A 26,902-nucleotide genomic window follows, 5' to 3' on the forward strand; every position below is an offset into this window, starting at 1 on the left:
CCCTTATATAATGCTTTAATCCAATTAATATACTTCTCCGGTAAACTGAATTTTTGCAATACTTTGAACAAATAATTCCATTCTACTCTGTCAAAGGCCTTCTCTGCGTCTAAAGCAACTGCTACTGTTGGTGCTTCATTCCCTTCTACTGCATGAATTAAGTTAATAAATTTACAAATATTGTCTGTTGTGCGTCTTTTTTTGATAAATCCAGTTTGGTCTAGATTTACCATTTTCTGTACATACTCTGCTAATCTGTTTGCTAATAGTTTAGCTATTATCTTATAATCTGTGTTAAGTAAAGATATTGGTCTATATGACGCTGGTGTGAGTGGATCTTTCCCTTGCTTTAGTATTACTGTAATTATTGCTGTTTTACATGAATCTGGTAAGCTTTGTGTTTTATCAATCTGGTTGATTACTTCCAGGAGGGGCGGAATTAATAAGTCTTTAAATGTTTTATAGAATTCTATTGGGAATCCATCCTCTCCTGGTGTCTTATTATTTGGTAATTTTTTTATTATCTCTTGTATTTCTACTATTCCAAATGGCTCTGTTAATTTATTTTGTTCCTCTATTTGTAGTTTTGGTAGTTCAATTTTAGTTAGAAATTCATCTATTTTCCCTTCTTTCCCTTCGTTTTCAGTTCGGTATAATTGTTCATAGAATTCTCTAAAGTTTTCCTTAATTTTTTTTGGATTATATGTAATTTGTTTGTCTTTTTTCCTTGATGCCAATACCATTTTCTTAGCTTGTTCTGTCTTAAGCTGCCATGCTAGGATTTTGTGCGTTTTTTCACCTCGTTCATAATATTTCTGTTTTGTCTTCATTATATTCTTCTCCACTTTATATGTTTGTAGTGTTTCATATTTTATTTTTTTATCCGCCAATTCTCTTCTTTTAGTTGTATCTTCCTTCATTGCTAATTCTTTTTCTATATTTACTATTTCCCTTTCCAACTGCTCTGTTTCCTGATTATAGTCCTTCTTCATCTTGGTTACATAACTTATTATTTGCCCTCTAATGAATGCTTTCATTGCATCCCATAGTATAAACTTATCTTTCACTGATTTCGTATTTATTTCAAAATACATTTTAATTTGTTTTTCAATAAATTCTCTAAAATCCTGCCTTTTAAGTAACATGGGGTTTAATCTCCATCTATACATTCTTGGAGGGATGTCCTCTAACTTTACTGTCAATATTAAGGGTGAATGGTCCGATAGTATTCTAGCTTTATATTCTGTTTTTTTTACTCTATCTTGCATACGAGCTGATAACAAAAATAGGTCTATTCTTGAGTATGTTTTATGTCTAGCCGAGTAATATGAATATTCCTTTTCCTTTGGGTGTTGTTTCCTCCATATATCCAAAAGTTGCATTTCTTCCAACGATTTAATTATAAATTTGGTTACTTTGTTCTTTCTGTTAATTTTTTTCCCAGTTTTGTCCATATTTGAATCCAAATTCAGGTTGAAATCCCCTCCTATTAATATGTTCCCTTGCGTATCTGCTATCTTCAAAAAGATATCTTGCATAAACTTTTGATCTTCTTCGTTAGGTGAATATACATTGAGTAGATTCCAAAACTCCGAATATATCTGACATTTTATCATTACATATCTCCCTGCTGGATCTATTATTTCCTCTTCTATTTTAAATGGCACATTTTTACTAATTAATATAGCTACTCCTCTTGCTTTTGAATTATACGATGCTGCTGTTACGTGTCCTACCCAATCTCTCTTTAATTTCTTGTGCTCCAATTCAGTTAAATGTGTTTCTTGCACAAATGCTATATCAATTTTTTCTTTTTTCAGTGAATTTAGCAGTTTCTTCCTTTTAATTTGGTTATGTATTCCATTAATATTTAAAGTCATATAGTTCAACGTAGCCATTTTATACTTTGTTTATCTTCCCTTTCCGTTTCTCCATCATTACCTTTCCTTCTTATCCATTTCTGTTTTCTTGTTTTGAACCCTTTATAAGACAACATTCCTAAAACATCAAACATTTTCCTTATTCTCCTATTTAAAACTTCTTTAGCCCCAATCCCCCCTTCCCCTCCTGAGTTGTCCTTTATCCCTTGTCGGACAACCACATCTCCCCTCTCCATTTGGATTTGCGAATTCACTCGCAAGCGTCAGCTGATTTTGCAGTGACCGTAACTCCTCCCCACCCAGCCCCCCCCCAGAAAAGATTTCACTTTTCATATGTAACAAAGGTCACTCTTTTAATTCCCTCCTTATTCCCTCTATTCCATTTCCTTCCCTTATTAATTCTTGTCTATACTATCTATATTTTCCTCTAAATACGGATACATTCATGTATGCACATTATACATATACACACATATACCTCTTTACCCACACACATATAAATCGTGGTCATTTTTACTCTTATTACATGTCTTCATCTCTCTGTTTGTTTTGTAGTTGTTCTGCAAATTTCCTTGCTTCCTCTGGATCCGAGAATAGTTTTTTTCCATAAGATTGTTTTCGATGTATTGAACTCCTTCCTCTTCTTCAGGAGTTCAAAACTTATGTGTCTTTTTAGTTCGCAGTCTTTTGTACTCTCGTTACACGTCTTCATCTCTCAGACTATTTTGTAATTGTTCTGCAAATTTTCGTGCTTCCTCTGGATCCGAGAATAGTCTGTTTTGCTGTCCTGGAATAAATATTTTCAATACCGCTGGATGCTTTAGTATAAATTTATACCCTTTCTTCCATAAAATCGCCTTTGCTGTATTGAACTCCTTTCTCTTCTTCAGGAGTTCAAAACTTATATCTGGATAAATGAAGATTTTTTGTCCTTTGTACTCCAGTGGCTTGTTGCCCTCTCTTACTTTTTCCATTGTTTTCTCCAGTACCTTTTCTCTTGTAGTATATCTTAGGAATTTTACTAAAATAGATCTTGGCTTTTGTTGTGGTTGTGGTTTAAAGGCCAATGCTCTATGTGCCCTTTCTATTTCCATTTCTTGCTGTATTTCTGGACATCCTAGGATCCTAGGGATCCAATCTTTTATAAACTCTCTCATATTCTTACCTTCTTCATCTTCCTTAAGGCCCACTATCTTTATGTTATTTCTTCTGTTATAATTTTCCATTATATCTATTTTCTGAGCTAACAGTTCTTGTGTCTCTTTAACTTTTTTATTAGATTCCTCTCATTTCTTTTTTAAATCCTCTACCTCCATTTCTACTGCTGCTTCTCGTTCTTCCACCTTGTCCATTCTTTTTCCCATTTCTGATAAGGTCATATCTATTTTATTCATTTTCTCTTCTGTATTGTTTATTCTTCTTCTTAAATCATTAAATTCTTGCGCTTGCCATTCTTTAAATGACTCCATGTATTCTTTAATAAGATAAAGTATATCCTTTGTCTTGCCTTTCCCCTCTTCTTCTATTTCACTGTACTCTTCCTCTTCCTCTTCTTCTTCCTCTGGGTTGGCCATCTGTTGTTTCTTTGTTGTCCTTTTCTTCTCTTCTTTCTTGTTTTCGTTGTCTTCTATATTCTCCTCTTGCTGCAGGTGTTCTGCAGCTGTCATTGCCGGCTGTGGAGATCGACTCCCCAGCTGGTCACCCCTCCCGTCAGTGTGTTTTTTTGCATGCGCATCGCGCATGCGCGACTCCTCGCGCATGCGCGGTTGCGCACTTTTACTCGGCTCAGCGAGCCATTTTTGTAGTCCACTTTATACCGACCTGAGGGAGCGGGTTTCTCTCTCCACCGCGGCCCTCTTCGAACAGGTAAGGCCTTCTCCTTCTTCTTCCGTTGTCTTCTCTTCCTCTCTTCTTACCGTTGGTTTCGATTTTTCTTTTTTCGTCGCCATCTTCTTTCCACCTTTATACTCACTTTACTTTAATTTTTATTTTTGTGCCTTTGTGTTTTCCTTTGTTTTTTCCGACTTTTCTGGAGAGGGCTGGAGTTCACCGTCCGGCCACTACTCCATCACATGACTCCTATCCTGTCCATGGTTCAATGTATATGCATTGCCAGCGGAAACCACTAGATAGCAAACAAAATTTCAACCTCAGCTTTTTTGCATCTACTTGCACTGGAAGAGATGATTTACTGAGGCTAATGCTAAGTGCGTGATTACAGATTTGTTTTTGAATTGCAATAGTGGGGATTCTATTCAAAGATATCAAAAATTACATATCGTCTAAAATGCAACCATTTTTGGGCTCTCACCTAAAGTATAAACAGCAAGTCAGGGCGTGGCCATGCAAAGGACTTAAACATGTTTTGATCAAGCTCTCTGTGAAATGTATGAAAAAGACGGTTAAAATCTTAAAATTAAGATTTTTTTCACTTAAAAAAAAAATTGACAAAACAAGTACGAAGAAACCCAGGCAGCTGAGAACAAAACGTTTCTACTCAACCAGGAATATTGTACGAAAGACTGAAAGCGAGCAGCTTAAGAGTGGCCTCAGGACCAGTGGACCCTGGCAGAACTGGAGAATCAGGACAAGAATTAAATATTATCTCAAAAAAAAATAGAAAACTTGAGCAATCGATTTGCCTGCATCAAAAATGTTATGAGAGACATGACTGAAAGGATGACTGAAATTAAATATATCATTGACGACTTAATAGAAAGAATGAACCAAGCAGAAGTAGACTTGGTTAAAAACACAAGAAAAGCTAAAAAGCTTTGGAAAAAGATGCGAAGAAATGGGAGTCAGACAGACAAGGTCTGCTGGACAAGGTTGACCACATAGAGAATTTTAGCAGACTGAAAGAAGGAATTAAGGGAAGAGATCCAGTGAACTTCTTTGAAACATGGATCCCATAGTGCTGGGAGAAGACAATCTAAAAGAAAAATTGCATATTGCAAGAGCTCACTGGACCTAACCGGTCCTGTTAAGACTTTTGAGTTACCAGGAACAAGAAACAATTCTGGGAACAGTATATGAATACTCTAAGCAAAATAATAACCCACACCAGATTGACCATCAAAAAGTTCTATTTTTTCAAGATTTAAGCAAAGGAAGATGTTTAATGATGTAAAAAGATAATTGTGTTCCAAAAATTTGAAACATTCGATGATTTACCCTACGACTCTGAAGGTCAAGACTAAGAACAAGGTGGAAGACTTCCTGCGAGGTTTATGAAAAGACTAAAGTTGCCAAAGACTGTGAAGAATGTTTACAATGGGACGAAGAAAAAGTTGTATTTTTTACTTTATTTACTCTTGTTTTATTTATTTATCTTGTATCTTGTATTTATTGCTGAAAAATTTTATTGAAATGTTCACAGAGAGCTCAGAAAAGAATAAAAATTTGGGAAAAGTAGTAGCAGTGTGAAGACTCCAGTCTAAGGGGAAAAATGGCACTCAGAGATGAGTATCAATAAAAGATGGTTCTTCTTCCTTGAAAGATTCCGTGGGCTTTTTTTGCAAGGGCTTCCTCTTTACATCACTGTCAAGGCAGGGACGCTGTATGTGTATTTTTTTTTAAAAGGAAAGATCACTATTATTTCAACAATCAAAAAGGTTTTATTCTTGAATAATATGTCTGTAGCGGGCCGAGCAGGAGCACAGTGCGGCAATGCGAACTGTCACCGGAACAGTTCTGCAGGAATCTGTGGAACCTTAATGCGGACATCTGCCTATTCACCTAATGGACCGCACATGAGGAATACTGAGTGCCAAGGAATGGCACATTGAGCTGTTGAGTCTCCTGCCAGAAGGCACAGGACACTTACAAGGCTCGAGTTAAACCTGTCGGTCCTGTGGATTGGCAACAATCACATAATGACGTCCCACCTTGTCCCGTGGAACACAGGACACACAGTATATAAAAGAAGCCTGTAAACCCTGAATAAATCAATCTCAAGTTGACTACTCTGGCGTGTGTCTGTATTTCTTTAGTAGCTCTATGGTAGTAGCTGCTACGTTTCAAAAAACCAATATGTATAAAACACAAAAATTTATTAGTCTTAATGTAAATGGGATGAATGGGTTGGTGAAAAGGAAGAGGGTGTTGGCACACCTAAAACAATTAATGGCAGATATAGTCTTTCTACAAGAAACACATCTTGCCAAATCAAAACATGCTAAATTAAAAAGAGGATGGATGGGACAAGTAATATTCTCTTCATTTGTTTCAAAAGCAAGAGGAATAGTGATTTTATTTAATAAAAATACACCAATAATCATAGAAGAGACGCTGTCTGACCAAGCCAGAAGATTTGTAATGGCACATTGTAAAATTTATGCAGAATTATGTACTTGTTTAACTATCTTTTATCCACCAAATTATGATGATGAAGCCTTTATGAAGGATATCTTTTTAAAAACAGCAGAGGAAAGACAAAATATAATGGTCAGAGGAGATTTCAATTTCTATCTGGATAAATCAGCCAGAGACCGTGACAAGGGCAAAAGCTGCAAAAACAACACAATCATTTATGAAGGATTTAAATTACATTGATATATGGAGGCAGCTGAACTCTGTAGAAAGAGACTATTCATTTTACTCAAAGGTACATGATTTACATACAAAGATTAATTTGTTTTTAAATGTCTGCTCAGTTAAAAAGTAGAGTGGTAAAAACAGAATATTTGCCGAGACTTTTATCAGATCATTCGCCATTAACTTTTACTATTGTGATAACTGACAAACAAGAAAGTGTACATAGATGGCATCTCAATGCCACACTGTTGAAAATGAAAGACTTTTGTGAGTTTATTAAGAGACAGAACTATTTTGTGAAATTGAACTTTCTTCAACTGATAATAGCTTTTGAATATAGGATTATGCTTAAAGCTTACATAAGAGGACAAATTATCTCTTACACAAAAAGTCTTTAGAGAACATACTGCAGAGTTGAATGATTTTGAGAAATATAATGAAAATGAAAAAATATCAAAGATTGGAGATACAAAAAAAATAACTAGAGAATATAAAATTGAGATAACATTATGAATGTATAGAAATGAAAAATTATTAATAACAAAAGTATTATGAATAATGAGAACAGGCACATTAAGTTTTTATCTTGGCAGGTAAAGGCAGAGTAGAAATCTAGAATGATAATGCAATAAAGACAGAAGCTGATATTAGTTGAAAAGAAATAAATAATATTTTAGACAATATTATATGAAACTATATCAATCAGAATTGGGCAATTTTTTAACAAATATGGAATTTCCAAAATTAGAAGTATTATGGGCCCAGAGGACCCCAAAACACAGCAGCAATAGATATTCATTAAGACAAATGGTTACTTAAACAAAAGTTGCTTTTAATTATCTTTAAACATGAAAACAGAATCACACTTTAACTTATCACTATTGACTTAACTAACCTAACTTAACCCCCTTCTAATTCTAAGCACACATGTTTGTAATGTGTGTGTAAGTTCAGAAAAGTTCTTAGGTTCAGAGTCCAATTTCACATCTCATTCTTTCAAGTTCACTGGTTGCAGGCAATTCTTATATTGTGCACAAAATTTAACATTTATAAAGTTTACCAGGCTTTGGTGCTTGAAAGGTAAATGGTTACCACTCAGGAAGGTACTTGTCAGTTTAAAGAAAGATGTGTTGTTCCAGGACATCCACAACTGATTCCTTTTTAATCAGCCATTCCAGTATCTTGCTGACAAAACTCTCTCCTTCAGGGTTCTTCAGATGATAACCTCTTTCTTTCAGGTCATCACAGAGTTCCTTTTTGTTTCTCTTATTCCAAGTGAAACATTAGACAGCCAGTCCTCTCTTCTTGCATGAACCACAAGGGCTTTGACCAGGCTGAAATAAGAACTCACAACCCATCTTCCTAGTGGGGCTTTCCACAAGCTTTCCAGCTCCTGCTGACTGTAAAACTGTAGAACTGATCTCTCTCTCTCTCTTTCTCTTTCTTTCTCTCTCTGAAGAAAGCCTCTTTGACTCCCTCTGCTTTCAAAACAATGACTCTCTTAAAACAGCAAGTTCTACTGCAGACAATCTGCGGCTCCGACAAGCTCTTTCATCTGTTGCCTTTCTGTAAACAACAATCCATTAGTGAAGTCTCTTGGGCACTCTCCAAAGCTCCTGCAAAGACTGTTGGCTCCGACATGTCTAGCATGGGCAGAGTTCCAGTATTTTAAGATTTGTTTTAAAGTGTTTGTATGTGACCTACACTAAAAATCCTGCCCCAATTTATCTCCCAAAAACATATCTATATTCTATCACAAAAGATAGAGAGCGGGTTGATTTGGCTGCTGCTTTCATAAGAGAAGAAATTGAGAAAGCTTTAGGCACTTTACAAGCGAACAAATCTCCAGGGCAGAATGGGTTTCCTCCTGAGTTCTATTGATGCCTCTATGATGGACTTATTGGATTGGCCGGTGGAGACCCAAACCCTTCTGGAATCTTCCTCAACTGCTATAATTACAGTGTAAACAAAGAAAAGTAGGCGCCCATTAAAAACTTCATTATATGAACCTATATCAGTTCTCAGTGCTGATTATAAAATATTGGCAAAGGCATTAGCTAATACATGGGAAAATATTTACCAAAATTATATCATACAGATCAGGTGGGATTTGTTAAAGGAAGATATTCTTTAAATAGTCTGAGTAGACGACTTAACATAATACATATGGAAAAATCAAAGCTGAATCCAAGTATAACAGTCTCCCAAGATGGAGAAAAAGCAATAGACCGTTCAGAATGGTCTTTTTATTTAAAACATTGAAAAAATTTATAAGAGGCAGAAAATTTATAAATTGGATAAAAAATCTATCATAAGCCACAAGCCAAAATTATAACTCATTATCAGATGTCAGCAGGTTTTCCCTTGAATAGATAGAAACATAGAAACATAGAAGATAGGAGCAGGAGTAGGTCATTCGACCCTTCGAGCCTGCTCTGCCATTCAACGAGATCATGGCTGATCTTAAAGTTCAGTACCCCATCCCTGCCTTCTCTCCGTAACCTTTAATACCCTTATACTGAAGAAATAGATCTAATTCCCTCTTAAACATATTTAATGAACCTGCCTCTACTGCCCTCTGTGGCAATGAATTCCACAGATTCACCACCCTCTGGGTAAAAAAATTCCTCCTCATCTCGGTCCTAAATGGTTTGCCTATTATCTTCAAACCATGGCCCCGGGTTCTGGATTTTCCCATCATTGGAAACATCCCATCTGCATCCATTCTGTCCAGTCCTGCCAGAATTTTATAGGTCTCTATGAGATCCCCTCTCAATCTTCTAAACTCCAGCGAGTACAATCCCAATTTGCGCAATCTTTCCTCATAAGTCATTCCTGCCATTCCAGGTATCAGCCTGGTGAATCGCCTCTGCACTCCCTCCATTGCAAGAACATCCTTCCTTAGATAAGGTGACCAAAACTGCACACAATACTCCAGGTGGGGTCTCACCAAGGTCCTGTACAGCTGCAGTAAGGTATCCTTGTTCCTATACTCAAACCCTCTTGATATGAAGGCCAACATACCATTTGCCTTTTTAACCGCCTGCTGTACCTGCATGCTCGCCTTCAGTGACTGGTGCACAAGAACCCCTAGGTCTCTCTGCACTTCCCCATCTCTTAATCTATTGCCAATCAAATAGTAATCTGCCCTCCGGTTTGTATTACCAAAGTGGATAACCTCACATTTATCCACATTGTAGTGCATTTGCCATGTATCTGCCCAGTCCCTCAATTTATCCAAATCACACTGGAGCTTCCTGACCCCCTCTTCCGTGCACACAATCCCTCCTAGCTTAGTGTCCTCTGCAAATTTGGAGATATTACATCCAATCCCCTCATCCAGATCATTAATGTAAATTGTGAACAGCTGGGGTCCCAGTACAGATCCCTGTGGCACCCCACTGGTCACCGCCTGCCACTCAGAAAACAAGCCATTTATCCCAACTCTCTGTCTTCTACCTGCCAGCCAGTTCTCACTCCACATCAATACTTTGCCCCCAATCCCATGAGCCTTGATTTTGGAAGCCAGTCGTTTATGCGGGACCTTATCGAAGGCCTTTTGGAAGTCCAGGTACACCACATCCACTGGCTCTCCCCCATCTATTTTACCTGTCACCATCTCAAAGAATTCCAATAGATTTGTCAAGCACGATTTACCTTTTGTAAATCCATGTTGACTCCATCCGATCCCTTCTCTGCTAGTCATATGCTCCGCTATTACATCCTTAATAAAGGATTCCATCATTTTGCCCATTACTGATGTAAGGCCCACCGGCCTATAATTCCCCGCTTTTTCTCTACCCCCCCTTTTAAATAGTGGGGTAACATTAGCTACCCTCCAATCCATGGGTACTGATCCTGAGATCAAGTGGATGGGGGTGCCTTCTGTCCCCTGTGCTTTTTATCCTTGTGATTGAACCACTGGCAGAGATTATAAGAAGAGATCTGGATATTAAGAGCATCAAAGTTGGACAGGAAGAACATAAAATTACTTTATTTGCTGATGATGTGTTATTATATATGTCTGACTTGGCTGAATCCTTGATCAAATTACAAACTATATTAGAAAAAAAATGGAAGACTATCAGGTTATAAAATAAATATGGACAAGAGTGAGATAATGCCACTGATGCATTCTGATTATGAAATATATCAATAAAGGAAATAGATTTATAAGGAAGATAGATGGAATCAACTGTTTAGGAATAATGATGGATCATAATTCACAGAAATTAGAAATTTAATTTTACTCCTCTTTTCGAAAAAAAAGAGAAACATTTACAGAAATGGAAAGATTTGCTGATTACTTTTGTGAGAAGAGTAAATTGTATTAAAATGTTTGTGTTGCCAAGATTACAATGTATTTTTCAATCATTCTCTATTATACTACCTAAAAATTTCTTTATTGAAATAATTACATTAATTACATAAAGCAATTTCGATGAAATTACAAAGTGCCGATAATTTCATTGGAAAAACTATCATGGATCTATAAACTGGGAAGACTTAAGATTCTGGATTTTAAGAATTATTATTTATCAGCACAAGCACGATTTTTATCATTCTCCTTCAAAGGAGACAATCCTCCCTCCCCGGCATTAATTGTCGATTCAATCGTGAAGAAATCACGGAAGTGGCTATGTTTCATTAGGATCTTGAGGAGATTTGGTATGTCACTAAAAACTTGCAAATTTCTACAGGTGCACCATGGAGAGCATACTGACTGCTTGCATCACTGTATGGTAGGGAGGTGCCAATGACCAGGATAGGAAAAGGCTACAGTGAGTTTTAAACTTGGCCAGCGCCAACGTGGGTATTAGTCTTCACTCTATAAAGGCCATCTTTCAGAGGCAGTGGCTCAAAAAAACAGCTTCTCTCATCAAGGATCCCTACCACCTTGAGCATGCCCTTTTTTTCCTGAATATTTTATTTATAAATTTTTCAAACTCAAACAAAGTTTTCAGTAATCAATCACAAATTACAGTTATCAATTTAATACAAAATTGGCCATTCAGTCCAAGCCATTTTTCCCCATCCCTCCCCGCACTCAACAGACCACAGTTATGTACAACATTCAAGACACCCACAACAAAGATAGGGAACACATCAGGGATTTGTCACGGCCTGACAATCAGCACCCAGGTTATTACACCTTCCTTGACTTTACTTGATTGGGTGGAATGGACACTTCCCTCCACCCCTCCCTCAGCGGAAGGATAGACTGGGAAAGCACGATGCTCCTATGAAATTTATAAATGGTTGCCAAATTTTTAGGAAGCTGTTATATTTTGTCCTTAAGTTATCGGTAATTTTCTCCAGGGGAACTCAGTTTTACATTTCTGTATTCCAGCGCACAATACCCAATTGGGAGTTAGATTTCCAGGTAACCGCTATGCACTTCCTGGCCACTGCCAGTGCAATAATTACAAAATGGATTTGAAATTTGGACAGCTTCATCTTAAACCTTATGTCCATCGTGTTTCTCAATAGGAACAGTTCTGGGACCTGAGGTAATTCTTTACCTATGATTTTTTTCTAGGGCTTGGTCTCGCTCCACCCAGGAGGGCCTCACTTTGGTACATGTCAAGGTTGCATGCACAAAGTTTCCTGAAGCAATGCCACATCTGAAGCACTGGTCTGAAATTTCTGGTTTTGCCATTTTCAATTTTTGTGGGGTCAAATATGGCTTGTTGAAAGGGCATTCCCTTTTTCCATTATTCCCATCAGGACACACACTCAACATTACAAAAACAACTTCTTCCCTTCTATCATCAGATTTCTGACCAGACAATAAACACTACCTCACTTTTTCAATTTTTGCACGTTTTTTTTAAAAATCGTGTACTTTCAGAATTGTCGTTTATAGTTATTTTGCGCTTTGCTCTGCACAATACTGCTGCCTCAAAACAACAAATTTCACGACAGGTGTTCATAACAATAAACTGGATTCTGATGCCCACTTTGCCAATGAGGAGACATTAATTTCTCTGAAGGATAATAAACAGATTAATCCTGCAGGAAAAATTGGAAGGAACTAGTCAGTGAATTATACTGGCAAACCTGCATGCTCTCTTCACCAATTCTATACCCATCTTTGAAAAATTTAAAAAAAAAACAGGTTGAAAATCACAGTTCAAATAGCATCCATGGAAACAGAAACAGAATTATTTTTACCTTTTTCCACAGGCACTTCTCGATCTGCTGAGTGTTTCCAGCAGTTTTTTTTAATTTCTGTACTCAACCATTCTCACGGGTTCATCAGAATAAGTTAAATCTTGCCATTGCTGATTTAGAATTCAGTTTTAGGAATATCAATATTTCTAACCCTCTTCCTCATGCCAGTGCCCTGAAGCAGTGAAATATTACAGTGCTGTTCATGTTGCCTTCACTTCTCTCTCCTCTTCTATAAACCCTGCTATCCAAAATCCCTTTTGTGCTCTTCTTGTCCTGCAGTAGGCCTTGCCATTCGATCACAATCATCAACAATGATTTACAATTTTCTGCTGTTGTTCACCATCAACTTTAAAACCACACTTTTAAAATCCTTCATGACCTGCACCAATGATCATGTCTGCAGTTCTCCAAGACACTGACATACACATTTTCTGCACCCTCTACCCCCTTCAGCCTACCTCTGTAGCTCTGCAACTTCTCACCAAAAAGGAAACATTTCCACTCTATTTCCAATAAAATGGAATCTTTTCAAAACAGATCAGAATATCTCAATATGTCCTTGCTAATCTCTGCCTTCTCCATTCAGCTTCCCTTCATGAAAGGTTCTACACAAAAAAAAACATTTATGTTCTTATTACAGCAACAAAATTATATGACTGAAGGGAAAAAAATCGTGTAAAAGAATATTCCTCCCCTTTTTAGTCAACAGCATCAATCTTCAGCAGGGATAGGAATAGGTCAGCACCTCACAATACAGAAATGGCAATATCATCCCCAAAGATACATTACAATACTCTCATGTGCTGCATGTTTATTTTTGTTTTATCCTGCCATTAAAAAAGGATGGTCACTTTGAAGTGACAAGCAGATGAGATAAAGGAAATGCAGAGGATGTGTATTTGCATTTTCAAAAGGCCTTTGATAAAGTGCCATATATGAGGCAACTTAACAATACAAAAGCCCATGGTATAACAGAAAACACACTAGCATGGATGGAGAGCTCAATAGCTGATTGTCAGGAAGAAGAGTGCCAGGGCATAGGGATCATAAACTGGTTAGCTGTCAGTTGCTTTTTTTTTTAATTTTGTATATTCATGATTTGGATGATGGAATGAATGGCTCTGTGGCCAAGTTTGCAGATGAAATGAAGGTAGGTGGAGCAGGTAATGTTGAGGAAACAGGGAGGCTGAAGAAGGACTTAGACAGATTAGGAGAAAGGGAAGAGAAGTGACAAATGAAATTCAATGCCATAAAGTGTACATTTGTTTAGTTTGGTCAAAAAAATAAGCAGGCAAACCATTTTCTAAATGGAGAGAAAATTGAAAATGCCCAGATGCCTGATGGAAGGATAAGGATCCCTCATCATGTGGCTCCTATAGGCTGTTGTCTCTGCTTAATGCTAATGTCAAAGTCATAGTATTTTGACTAAGAGTGTTACCAAGCTGAACAATTTCATAAAACATTATTTACTCTAAACACTGGACAAAGTCTCCAAAAGTTTTAATTTTGCTAGATACTGAAAAAGCCTTTGATAGGGTAGAGTGGAAATATCTTTTTGCAGTATTAAAGAAATTTGGATTTGGTTACAAGTTTATCTCTTGTATTTCCCTTCTATATACCACATCACAAGCATCTGTTCACACAAACAATACTCACTCTGACTTGTTTGTGTTGGAACACGGTACCCGACAAGGTGTCCTCTATTTCCTCTTATTTTTGCCATCACAATTGAACCACTATCAATTATGTAAAAGTCTTCCCTGACCTTTAAAGACATTGTCTGAACATATCACGATATGTTGATGACTTGCTGCTGTTTGTAACAGACCCGCAGAGAAGAACTTTCCTCCATTCTGAAAGAGTTCAGCTTTTTCAGGTTATAAATTGAATCTTCAAAAGAGTGAATCTAACCCCATCAATGGAGCTGCTCTGTAACTTAACCAATCAGATTGCCTTTTCAATTTAATTGGTCAGATTTCAAGTACCTAGGTGTAAACATCACATGCACATTCTCCAATCTCCTAATTTTTAAAAAAAATTACTTCTCTGATTGACCAGGTGAAATCAGATTTTCAGAGATGGAACAATCTAACCCAGTCACTAAAGGGCAGAATAAATGTAGTCAAAATGAATATTCAGTGGAACCCTGATTTAAAGCGACCCAATTTAATGCAAATCTGGATATAATGCAATGAGTCATTGGACTCGGGCATCAGGAACATTGTGCTGCTGCCAAGAGCAGGGATGGTCAATTAACTAAAAATTAATTTGTGTTTTAATTTCAATAGTAACTGCATCCATTTATTGAAACCCCAATTTAGTGCCACCCCGCTTTTTTGGCAATGCAAATTTTTTGGACCCAAACTAATGCATTATAATGGGGTTCCACTGTATTACCAAGATTTCCTTTATTGTTTCAAACTGTTCCTTTATTTTTCCTACATTTTTTTCACTTCGCTGGATAAAATAATTTCCTCCTTCATTTGGAATGGGGAAAATCGCCAAAGGTTCAAAAAGCATTATTGCAAAACTGTAAGGTTAGTGGAGGACTCACTCTTCCCAATTTCACTACAAGGCAGCACATATACACCTGCTAAATACTGAGTGCATTCCCCTGAGATCTCCTAGTGTCAACTGGAAGTCATTTTGTAAATTGTCGTCTTTAACTGCCAGGGTATACTCTCATTGCCCTCAAAACTCTCAAACCACTCATGACCTAGTCATGTCCTATATGGTAAAAATCTGGTATCAGATTAAACATTACGTTAAGTGGGCAGTGCATAGTTCAGGTTCACTTAAATAATAATTATTAATTTTCACTTCAGTCACTGATCTTTTTTTTAAAAAATGCATGATGCATAAAAGGTATCAGACATCTTCAACATCTTTACGCAAAGTGTTTCACAGTTTCACCTCTCTATCACACACATATGGCTTACCTATCACACATAACAATTACAGCACGGAAAAAGGCCATTAGGCCCTTCTAGTCCGCACCGAACCAAACACCCCTTTCTAGTCCCACCTCCCTGCACAATGCCCATAACCCTCCATCTTCTTCTCATCCATATACCTGTCCAACCTTTTCTTAAATAATACAATTGACTCCGCCGCCACTATTTCTCCCGGAAGATCATTCCACACAGCTACCACTCTCTGAGTAAAGAAGTTCTCCCTCATGTTACCTCTAAACCTCTGCCCCTTAATTCTTAACTCATGTCCTCTTGTTTTAAACTTTCCTCCTCTTAACGGAAATAGTCTATCCACATCCATTCTGTCTATCCCTTTCATAATCTTAAATACTTCTATCAAATCCCCTCTCAACCTTCTACACTCCAAAGAATAAAGACCCAATCTGTCCAATCTCTCCCCATACTCCAGATGCTTAAACCCAGGCAACATTCTGGTAAACCTTCTCTGCACTCTCTCCACTCTGCTTATATCCTTCCTATAATTAGGCGACCAGAACTGCACACAGAACTCCAAATTAGGCCGCACCAACGTCTTATACAATCTCAACATCACCTCCCAACTCCTATATTCCATGCAATGATTGATAAAGGCCAGCATACTAAAAGCCTTCTTCACCACCCTATTCACGTGAGTTTCTACCTTCAGGGAACGATGTACCGTTACTCCTAAATCTTTCTGCTCTTCTGTATTCCTCAATGCCCTCCCATTTACCACATATGTCCTATTCTGATTCTTCTTATCAAAATGAAGCACCTCACACTTATCAGCATTAAATTCCATCTGCCATTTTTCAGCCCACTTTTCTAAGCAGCCCAAATCCCTCTGCAATCCTTGAAAACCTTCTTCATTATCCACTATTCCACCTATCTTAGTATCGTCTGCATATTTACTAATCCAATTCACCACCCCATCATCTAGATCATTAATGTATATAACGAACAACAATGGGCCCAATACAGATCCTTGAGGCACACCACTGGTCACCGGCCTCCAACCTGACAGACAATTATCCATTAGTTTAATTTTCGACACTTTATGTCAAAGTCTTCCCCAAACTTTCCTCAGTTACTTGCCAAAACAATTCTGCGAAGATCTAGCATCAGCTAATCCAAGAATGAGGGACAATTTCAACAATTTATAGCTCTGTTCTGTCAATTAAAAGAGATTCACTTCCCAAAATAAAGACAGAATGGGAACAAGAATTGGAAATGGAGAAGAAACTGTGGAAAGAAACTACTGAGAGAATTTGTTCTACCATCTCCTGCACTCACTTGGGATTTATTCAGTTCAAGGTGCTGCACAGGGTTCACTTTTCTACATCCAGAGTGTCAGCCATTTATCCTGAAATAGAGGACAAATGCAATTGCTGTAATGGCTCCTTTTATCACCCAAGTCAACCACAAAATACAAGGGTTCTGGAGTGGAGATTTTAAGCACACTATACGAAATATTCTAAGTCTATTTGCAACCTGCCATTGACTGCAATATTTGGAATCTCGGACAACTACTGGTACCTAAATTCCCTGCAAAAAGACACAATAGCATTTACATCACTATTAGCCAAATGTCTTATCTTGCTACAATGGAAGTCTGACAGAGGCCCTTCTATTACACAACAGGTTAAGGATATCAGTTTCTTTATTAAACTGGAGGAAATCAAATACACATCAAGAGGGTCCACCAGAAAATTTGTCCTTTGAGTTATTTCTCTGTATTATGAGAGCTTTTGGAGTAAAAGACCGTTGCACCAATACAATTGGTATTATATCGCTGATACTGTCATCAAAAGTGCCAAGGTGGTCAGGGGGTGAAGGGGGGAGTGGTGGTGGTGGGGGTGGCCAGACATGTATCTTAGGACATTTGTGAACATTTGTGTATATTTGTCTTAGTTTTGCTATTTAAAAATAGGAGCACAATGTATTAGGTGTACAAAGTTGCTGATGCTCAATAACTATATTTTGGAAAATACTCTGATGCAAAGGGACCTGGAGTCCTTGTGCAGGATAGCCTGAAGGTAAACTTGCATAAGATGGTAGTGAAGAAGGCAAATGCAATGCTGACATTCATTTCAAGAGGAATAAAATATAAGAGAAGGGATGGGAGGTTGAGGCTTTATAAGGCACTGGTGAGACCTCACTTGGAGTACTGTTAGCAGTTTTGGGCTCTTCATTAAAGAAAGGGTGTGCTGATGTTGGAGCGGGTTCAGAGGAGGTTCACTAAGATGATTCCAGGAATGAAAAAGTTATCATATGATGAGTGTTTGGCAGTTTATAGCCTGAACTCATTGGGATTTAGGAGAATCTGGTGTGGGTAGGCGGGAGTGGAGGGGTGGAGGGAAGGGCGGGGGGGGGGGGTTCACTGAAACATTTTGAATGTAGAAAGCCATGGACAGAGTAGTTGTAGAAAGATTATTTCTCATTGTGGGAAAGTCCAGGACAAGAGGGTTCAATTTCAGGACTGGAGGCAGTCTGCTTGGAAGAGAGATACAGGGGAATTTCTTTAGTTGTTAAATCTGTGGAATTTGTTGCCACAGGCAGTTGTGGAGACCAGTTCATTGGGTGTATTGAAGAGAGAAATTGATAGGCTCTAGATGAGCCAGGATGTCAAAAGGTTATGGGTAGATGGCTGGGAAGTGGGGTTGAGTGGGGAAAATGGATCTGCTCATGACTGAATTGCAGGGCACACTCAATGGGCTGAAGAGCCTATTTCTGCTCCTGTCTTATGATCTTAAAAATAGACGACTGATGCTAGGATCTGGAGCAAAAAAGAAAGTGCTGGGAGGAACTCAGCAAGTTGAGAAGCATCAGTGGGAGAAAATTAACTGCTGATGCTTCATGTTCGAATCCTACATCCCTGCAGAATTTTCCAGAAAAACCTTGTATTAACAGCTGCAGTCTTTACAAAGCCGACAAGGTAAACAGACCATTCTTTTCTCAGAAGCTGCAGTTTTTCCTCATCATCTGTTGGAAATTATTCATCACAGATTCGAGGCTCAGTCATCAAGACTACAGTCATAAATCCACAGAAGGGAAACTTCAGCAACAACCACTGTACTCATTGGTGACTACATTTACTATCTTTTTTCTTGCAAAAATTAAATCTCTTTGATATTCACACAGTTGCAAGCTCTAACCAACAGGATGTCTCTCATTTTATTCCCTGCAAAATACCCAAAAGACTTTGGGGATTAAAATTTATGATGTCGTGTTTCATGTACAAACAGATTTCATTCTCTTCCCTGGCAGGTATCCTGAAATTCATCTGTTCAACATTAACCAAACTGATTTTCTCCAGTTCCCCACAAAACCTGGTCCACCAATGCAGGGTTTAAAACTGTGTGCTTTTTTCCAATTTCTTCCAAATGCGGTTTTGTGGTTATACCACTGTATTACGATTGGTTACTATCTCTGTGTATGACTGACTGTACCAGCGACTCTTCCCCTTGGAACCCCTGAAATAAAGGCTGTTACGCCCTGACCCTACCCCCAGTATGAGTTCTGGACTCAGGCCAAGCAACATGAGTGTGCATACAGTTTTAAGCAATTAAAAGCCTATAGTTCTGGCAACTTCTAGTCTTTGAAGTTATTGATAGTGCATCAATTTTAATTACTTAGAATTTTTTTTCTCACTATGGACAAGTTGCTGAGGATGGACAAATTTGAAATTGATCCATGATTTCTGGAAGTTTCTGCCAAGTTTGAGCTCTGGCTACATTGCTTCAACAACTTTCTACTGGCATCTACTGAGGTCATTCAATCTGAATAAGATAAACTACATCTGCTATTCTCACGTCGGCCATCATGTGTACCCAATAATCAGAGACTGCACAACATTCACAGCAGCCTTGAAAAAGTTGAAAGGTCAGTATCTGGCTGGGATGAATGAGGCCTATGCAAGGCACCTACTGGCCATGCAAAAGCAGTAACCCAGGAAGCCAATCGACATGTATATTTGAGCCCTGCCTGAGCTCGGGCAAGGCTACAGCTGTAGAGATGTCACAGCAGAGACTTATACTGAAGAATTCATCTGGGATGCGTGTGTAGCAGGCGTCCAATCAGACTATATTCACCAGCGACTGTTGGAGCATCAGGGCAATCTGAATCTGCAGAGAAGTGCTTGCTAAAGTGCTTGAAGAAGCCATCTGCAAAGTAGAATCCTTCTCCTCTGGCACATGGCTGCCTTGTGGGGGACGCGGACACTGCCATCTTGGGACGCTGGATCCCAGGTCACCTCTGCACAAACTCGTCTTAATCTCTCCTATGCTGCTGAACATCTGAAGTGCTACTTTTGCGGTCAGCACCACCACAAGCGCTGCCCTGCCCAGGACACAGTCTGCATAGGCTGTGGGAAGAAGGGGCACTACGCGAAAGTATGCTAGTCAAAGCCTCCTCCTCTCCCAAGCAGCGCTGCATGCAATCAGTGGAGGCAACCCCCACAGATAACATCACTTCCTGTGTCACTTCCGCCGATGAGCAACCACACTATGAGCATGTTACGGGGCCGCCATCTTGGCCAGTATCACTCCAAGTCACAAGTAACAACATTGCGTGCATGTTATGGGAGCCGCCATATTCAGCACCATCTTACCAATCAGAGAGCGACTCCACTCTAGCCTCGGTCATACTTGCCCATAGCAGCGATGTGGACAATGACCTGGTATCAGCCTCAGTCATAATCAGCTAGAATATCCTTCACCAACTAGCCTATGCAACAATGGACGTCGAGGTAAATGGTCGCACAACGAACTGCTGTTTGATACCAGGAGAACAGAGTTTTATACATCTCAACATGATACAAAACAATTCCCTCACAGTGCACCCAACAACCTACAGAATTTCCATGGCCTCAAAATCCCGATTGGCAGAGACCCACAGCTGTTGTAACACTAACTGTGCATGGCACGAAGAATAAAAATTTTAGACTTCTAATAATGCCACAGCTCTGAGTGCCCTTGTTACTGGGGTTAGACTTCCAATGCCAGCTCAGAAGTATGATGGACACCACCCATCCCCTTATGGTCCACAAATATCAGTTCTTAAACCGCCTGCTCTCCACCTCACCATGACTGACCTGAGGGCTGTCCACCCTCCAAGTACCTCCCCACCCCTGTTTGTCATCCTAACCCAAGACTGTAATCCCATAGCTACCAAGAGCCGGTGACACAGCTATGGTGACAGGGATTTCATCAAGTCAAAAGTGCAACAGCTTCTGAGTAGATTATTGAACCCAGCACAAGCCCCTGGACAGCTCAGGTGATAGTAGTCAAGAGTGGAGAGGGAGGGGTAAATTTTCAAGAGTAGCTTTGAATAAATTAACTTGGAAATATGAGTTCGGGGGACTACGTTTACCACATTTTCAAAATTATTATGAGGCAGCCCAACTTAAATTTATTAGTTCATTGATGGATTTGGTACGGTCTCCTAGTTGGGCTAAAATTGAGATGGCAAGTATTTCTGAATTTGAAATACATCAATTTTTGTTTAGGTGGAATATAAATTTGTTACAACAATATAATGTGCCTATACTAAAACATTTAATGAAGTTATGGATAAAGAAAAATAAAATGATAGGCTCTAGGGGTAAATTATTGGCTTTGACTCCATTGTATAATAATCAACTTATTTCTTTATCAATACATAATCAAAGTTTATTGCATTGGAGATTTAAGGGTGTGAAAAATTTGGGAGATTGTTTTAAAGAGGGTAAGTTTTTAAGCTTTTAATCAGATGAGGGAAGATTTTGGTATTGATAAGAATTCTTTATTTCTTTATTATCAAATTCGATCTTTGGTAAAATGTATGTTTGGTAGAGATATGATTTTACCTAAAATGACTAAATTTGAGACTTTTCTTATGAAGTTTCCAGAGAAGGGTTATATTTCATTTATGTATCAAATATTACAGGATGGTATGGATAAAAAGGGTTGGGATAGACCTAAAATTAAATGGGAAGCGGATATTGGTTTTATTTTTTCTGAAGAGGATTGGTTGATGATAGTGTAACTAGATTGATAAATGCACGTTATGCAATGATAAATTACAATTTTTTTTACATCGATTATATTTGACACCTGAAAAAATTTTTAAAATATGGTTTTAATGAATCAGATTTGTGTTTTAGATGTGGTGATACGGTGGAACTTTTTTTCATGCTGTTTGGTCATGTATACATATACAATCTTTTTGGAAGAAAATTCAATCATTTTTAGAATATCTGTACAAGATTAAAATAGTTTTAGATCCAACAGTATTTTTATTGGGTAGTTTGCAACCTCTGAAAGGTTTGGGATTAGATAAATTCCAGCTTGCTTTTGTATATTTAGCTTTATCCATAGCGAAAAAATGAATTGCTAGTACGTGGAAAGATACAAATATGATTGATATTAATAGATGGCATAATGAGATGAAATATTGTTTAATAATGGAAAAAATTACATATGTTTTGCATGATAATTATAATTTTTTATGAATAAGTGGCTGTTATACTCAGAATATTTACATTTCAATTTATATTGATTAGATTTTAATATGTATATTTAACTTTTTTTAAATATTCTTTCTTTTTTTTTATGGCTCCCCTTAGGAGAGTTGGCTGAAGCGGGGGGGGGGGGGTTCTTTTTTCTAATATATATATTTTAAAAATGTTCATGTTCATGTTTAATTGCTGAAAAATGTCATATATTATGTTTTTTGAACGAATAAATAAAGTTTAGAAAGAGTGGAGAGAAACACTCATGGTGATCAACTATAGCCAAACCATCAACCATTTCACACAGCTGGACATGTGCTCCCTTCCTGTATCACTGACATAGTGAATCAGATTGCCCAGTGCAGGATGTTCTCCACCATCGACCTTTAGTCAACTTATCATCAACTCCCCAGATCCCAGAAAAATGCCAGTACACCACATTTGAGGCAGACGTCTGCCTTTACCACTTCCTTCAGGACCCCTTCAAGATCATAAATGGTGTCTCCATCTTTCAGAGGGAGATGGACCAAATGGTGGACAATCACAGGCTCCAGGTGGAGAGCAACACCTATGATTTTGCCCTGGTCGCCATTCTTAACCTTGCAGGCAGATCTATATCCTTTTTCTCCCACACTCTCCGGGTACACAAACTCTGACACTCCTCCATTCTTTTTTTGAAAATTTTATTTAAGAATTATATAGGGCCTCTATGCATAAATTAATGTGGCGGTATGAATGGGGAGGACTTCAACTACCAAATTTTCAAAATTATTATGAAGCAGCACAGTTGAAATTCATTAATAGGTTGTTTGATGTTCAACAATCACCGGCCTAGGCTAAAGTTGAATTGAATCAAATTTTCAAAAAAGAAATTAGTCAATTTATTTATAAATAGAATCCTTTATTGTTACAAAAATATAATTTGCCAGTATTAAGACATATACTGGATATTTGGTATAAGCAGGATCAGCTTATAAGTTCAAAAGGGAAAATTTTGATTAAATCACCATTGTATCAGAATAAATTAACTCAGTTTTCTTTAAATAATATTCTTATTTGAAAAATTGGAAATTGAAAGGAATTAGTATCATACAAGTTTGGTATTTCTGCAAATTCTAATTTAGCTTTTTAATCAAGTTTTAAATTTTTTGCGAATATAATTTGGTAAGGAATTAATTTTACCAAGTCAATCTAAGTTTGAGATTTTAATGGTTGGCAAGGATATGAAAGGCTTCATATCAGATATGTATAGGATGTTGCAAGAAAAGATGGATAAAGTTGGGTTAGATCGGACAAAAGAGAAATGGGAAAAAGATTTAGATATTGAATTTGTCTTGGTCAAATATGTGTATGGATAGTGTTACAAAATTAATTAATGTGAGATATAGTTTGGTTAATTATAATTTTATTCATCAATTATATTTGACTCCTGAGAAGTTGAAGAAATATGGATTTAGTCCAACAGATTTGTGTTTTAGATGCAGAGAAAAGACAGGTACTTTTGTCCATTGTGTATGGACATGTAAGAAAGTTAAACTTTTTTGGGAAAAAGTTATTAAATTTTTGAGAGATTTATTTACAATCAATTTGCAAATGGATTCAATGATGTGTTTATTGAGCTATATAAATGCTGTTACTTTGGGATTGGTTGATAAGCCACAATTGGCATTTTTGCTGTTAGGGTTAGTGGTTGCAAGAAAATGTATAGCGATAATTTGGAAAAATGATGTGGAATTGAATATACAAAGATGGCATAATGAATTTCAATCGTGTTTATATTTGGAAAAAATAACTTCAAATTTGTGAATTAATTATTCTTTTTTATTAAAATGTGGAGTTTATATTTGGATTGTATGGTTATTGATCTTAAGTAAGAATTATGTAAAGAGTTGGCACATTGATTAACTAATTTTAAATGTATAATTTTTTTAAGGCTCTGAGGGGTGAAGGAAGGAGTCAAGATGATGTAGTTAGTAGAGGGAGGGAGGGGGGTTATTATCATTACCATTATTATTTTTTATACTTTTCCTTCTTTTTTTATATATTTGTATCTTGTATTTTTTTTGTAATATCTTGTAAAATTCTTAAATAAAATTTTCAAAAAAAGAGTTCGGTGTGCTGCAAAGCTGTTGATGCATCTATGCCACATCATGAGTACCAAAAGCAGCTAACCAGGTTTTTGGATGTGCAGGTGAACCTCTCAACTGGAGGGGCTGTTTCTTGATGGGGTGGGGAGATAAGCAAGACACAGCTTTTACACCTCCTATGGTTACAGATGAAAGGGTGGGTGGGTGGGCAGGTTTGAGAGAATCAGGGAAACACAAAGGGAGTGGCCCTGTGGAAACCAGAAAGTCAGGGAGAGGGGATTTGATGGGTGCAGACTAATGGGGTCAAAGGTGAGGAACCCTATTGCTCTTCTGTCTGGAGAGGGATGGGGGGAAGGGGGGGTCGAGAGCAAAAATGGTAAGTGGAGAAAATGCACAGGAGGACTCCATCAATAAAAGCAAGCCATATTTTTCAGAAGGACATTTCAGAAGCCCCTGGACAGAAGACCCCATCTTGAGAGCAGAGGTGGTGGAGATGAGGGTAAAAGGCATGGCATCCTTATGAGAGGCAATGAAGGAGAAGGAAGTCAACATGGCTGTGGGAGCTCAGATCCTACCATATGCAGTCTCTCAAGTGCATCTCACTGTTGGAGTTGATGGGTAGATCCATGTCAGTGCTAAGTCTGCCTTCTGGGATTGAGACAGAGTGGTCCAGAAAATTGGCTGAGGATTGGGATATTCCATGAGTAAGCATGGAGTTGACAGGCCACAATGTCATAACATGATCAGAAAATATAATGAACACATCAAATCTAGCCATGTTACTCTTCAATAGTAAGTGAAAATTTGGTTACACTGACTGGCCATATTTTAGGAGTGTAGCCATATAAAGCCTAGCACAAGAATTATTCAGCTTGTACATTGAAACACTGGACAATTTCTTCAAAATGCAGTGTTGCAAGAGAATTCAAGACAATTACAGAGTTTGGGGCCAAAAACAAACTCACAAATCTTGATGTACTTGGATTGATTAATTTTAATAGATAAACAATTGATTTCATTGACCAAATCATGTTCATTATCAAGGATAATAGGAGCATGATATCTGACTATGCTCCTATTATCTGGTCAACTTTCCTGACATTCCTTTTACAAAGAGGCATTTTAATTCTACTTTACTCTCAGATAATGACTCTTTGAACTTTATGGAAGAGCAGATTCATTTTTTTTTACACTAAAAATTAATCTCAACAATTTCTAACTTGATTGTTTGTGGTACTATGAAATCATATCTGAGAGGTCAAATTATTTATTGTACAGCTAATATAAAGATTAATAAGGGAAGATTAGATTTAATCAGATTCAACAAATTGATTCACAGTATGCACAAGTTAGAAATCCTGATTTATATAAAAAGGGAGTATAATTTAAAACTAATTTTGATCTTCTTTCTACTTATCCCATTGAATAGCAACTTTGAAAATGTAAGAGTCAGTTCTATATTCATGGTGAAAAATCTGGTATCCTTTAAGCTAGCCAATTGAAAGCAAAGAGACAAATTAATAAGATTCAGTTAGAACAGGGGTGTCAAACTCAAATTCACGGAGGGACAAAATTAAAAACTTGACTAAGTTGAGGGCCGAACTAAATATTTATTGAAAATTTTCAACAACATCTGCATGTTTTCTCTTCTTTCAACATATGTAATGTTAAACTTTTTGTTATTAAAATAAATGTTTAATAATAGTTTTGGATAAACTCTTTCCAGAAGCATTAACAAATGAGAAATAAAATATTCAATAAATAATATTTCTCTATAGAGGATTTGTCAAATGTTGCTAGTGTGCTGTCGAATAGTAAAATCTGAGGGCTATTGAGAATGTGGGAGAATAACATGATTCCTGAAACAATCAAATGGGTGACTGACTGTGGGCATGAACTCTAGCAGAGTTATTTGCCATGCCCTTTTTCCATTGGTACAGATATCCTTTGATTTACACACTTTTCAAGTTTTATGCCTAATGAGCTTGTATCCAGGTACAGGACCATTTTTAACCAGGAATATATTTATCACTGTGACATGAAACTATTGGAAGATCATTTTATCCTGAGATTAAAGTTCATAATACTTACTCAGGCCTGTGTGCGGGAGGGCGGGGTTTGCGGGCAATCGGGTTGGACAACGACAGTGCGGGGGCATCGGCTCTCGCTGCAGGGCGGCATCTCGGCGGATCAGCGGCCCCGTCTCCGTGAGTCGCGGATCGGCCTGCGGCAGGGAGGGGGAGTGGGCAACGGTCCTGGCGAGGTCAGGCCCGAGGCCTCCAGTTCCGGGCACTGGGAAGTGGCCTTGGCTTCCTCTGACACCGGCCAGGCCCCAAAACCAGAGTCCACGGTGAGACCCTGCAATGTAAACAGAGGAGGTGGGGGCGGTTAGCAGGCTGACGCCAATGCATTCTGGGATTTGTTGTATTACTGTGCATGTGCTATACTGGCGCGGAGGCCAGCGGGCCACCTCTAATACATTTTTGAAATGATCTTGCGGGCCAAATATAATTATATCGCAGGCCAAATTTGGCCCGCGGGCTAGAGTTTGACATGTGTGAGTTAGAAGATAGTGCTCAGACTACTAATCATTCTAAAATAAAGTATACATTTAGAGAATTCTGAATCTAATAATGATACCACTTCAATGTCAGATTTTCTGGACCACCTTAATTTGCTTACGCTTTTCTCAGGATAAACATACGAGTCTGGAGGTACCTATTTTTAAGAGGAAATATTTTTGGCAATTACCTCCTTACAATCTAATAAATCTCTGAGACATGA

This window comes from Narcine bancroftii, chromosome 6, assembly GCF_036971445.1.
Source record: "Narcine bancroftii isolate sNarBan1 chromosome 6, sNarBan1.hap1, whole genome shotgun sequence".
In the NCBI taxonomy this organism is placed as follows: Eukaryota; Metazoa; Chordata; class Chondrichthyes; order Torpediniformes; family Narcinidae; genus Narcine; species Narcine bancroftii.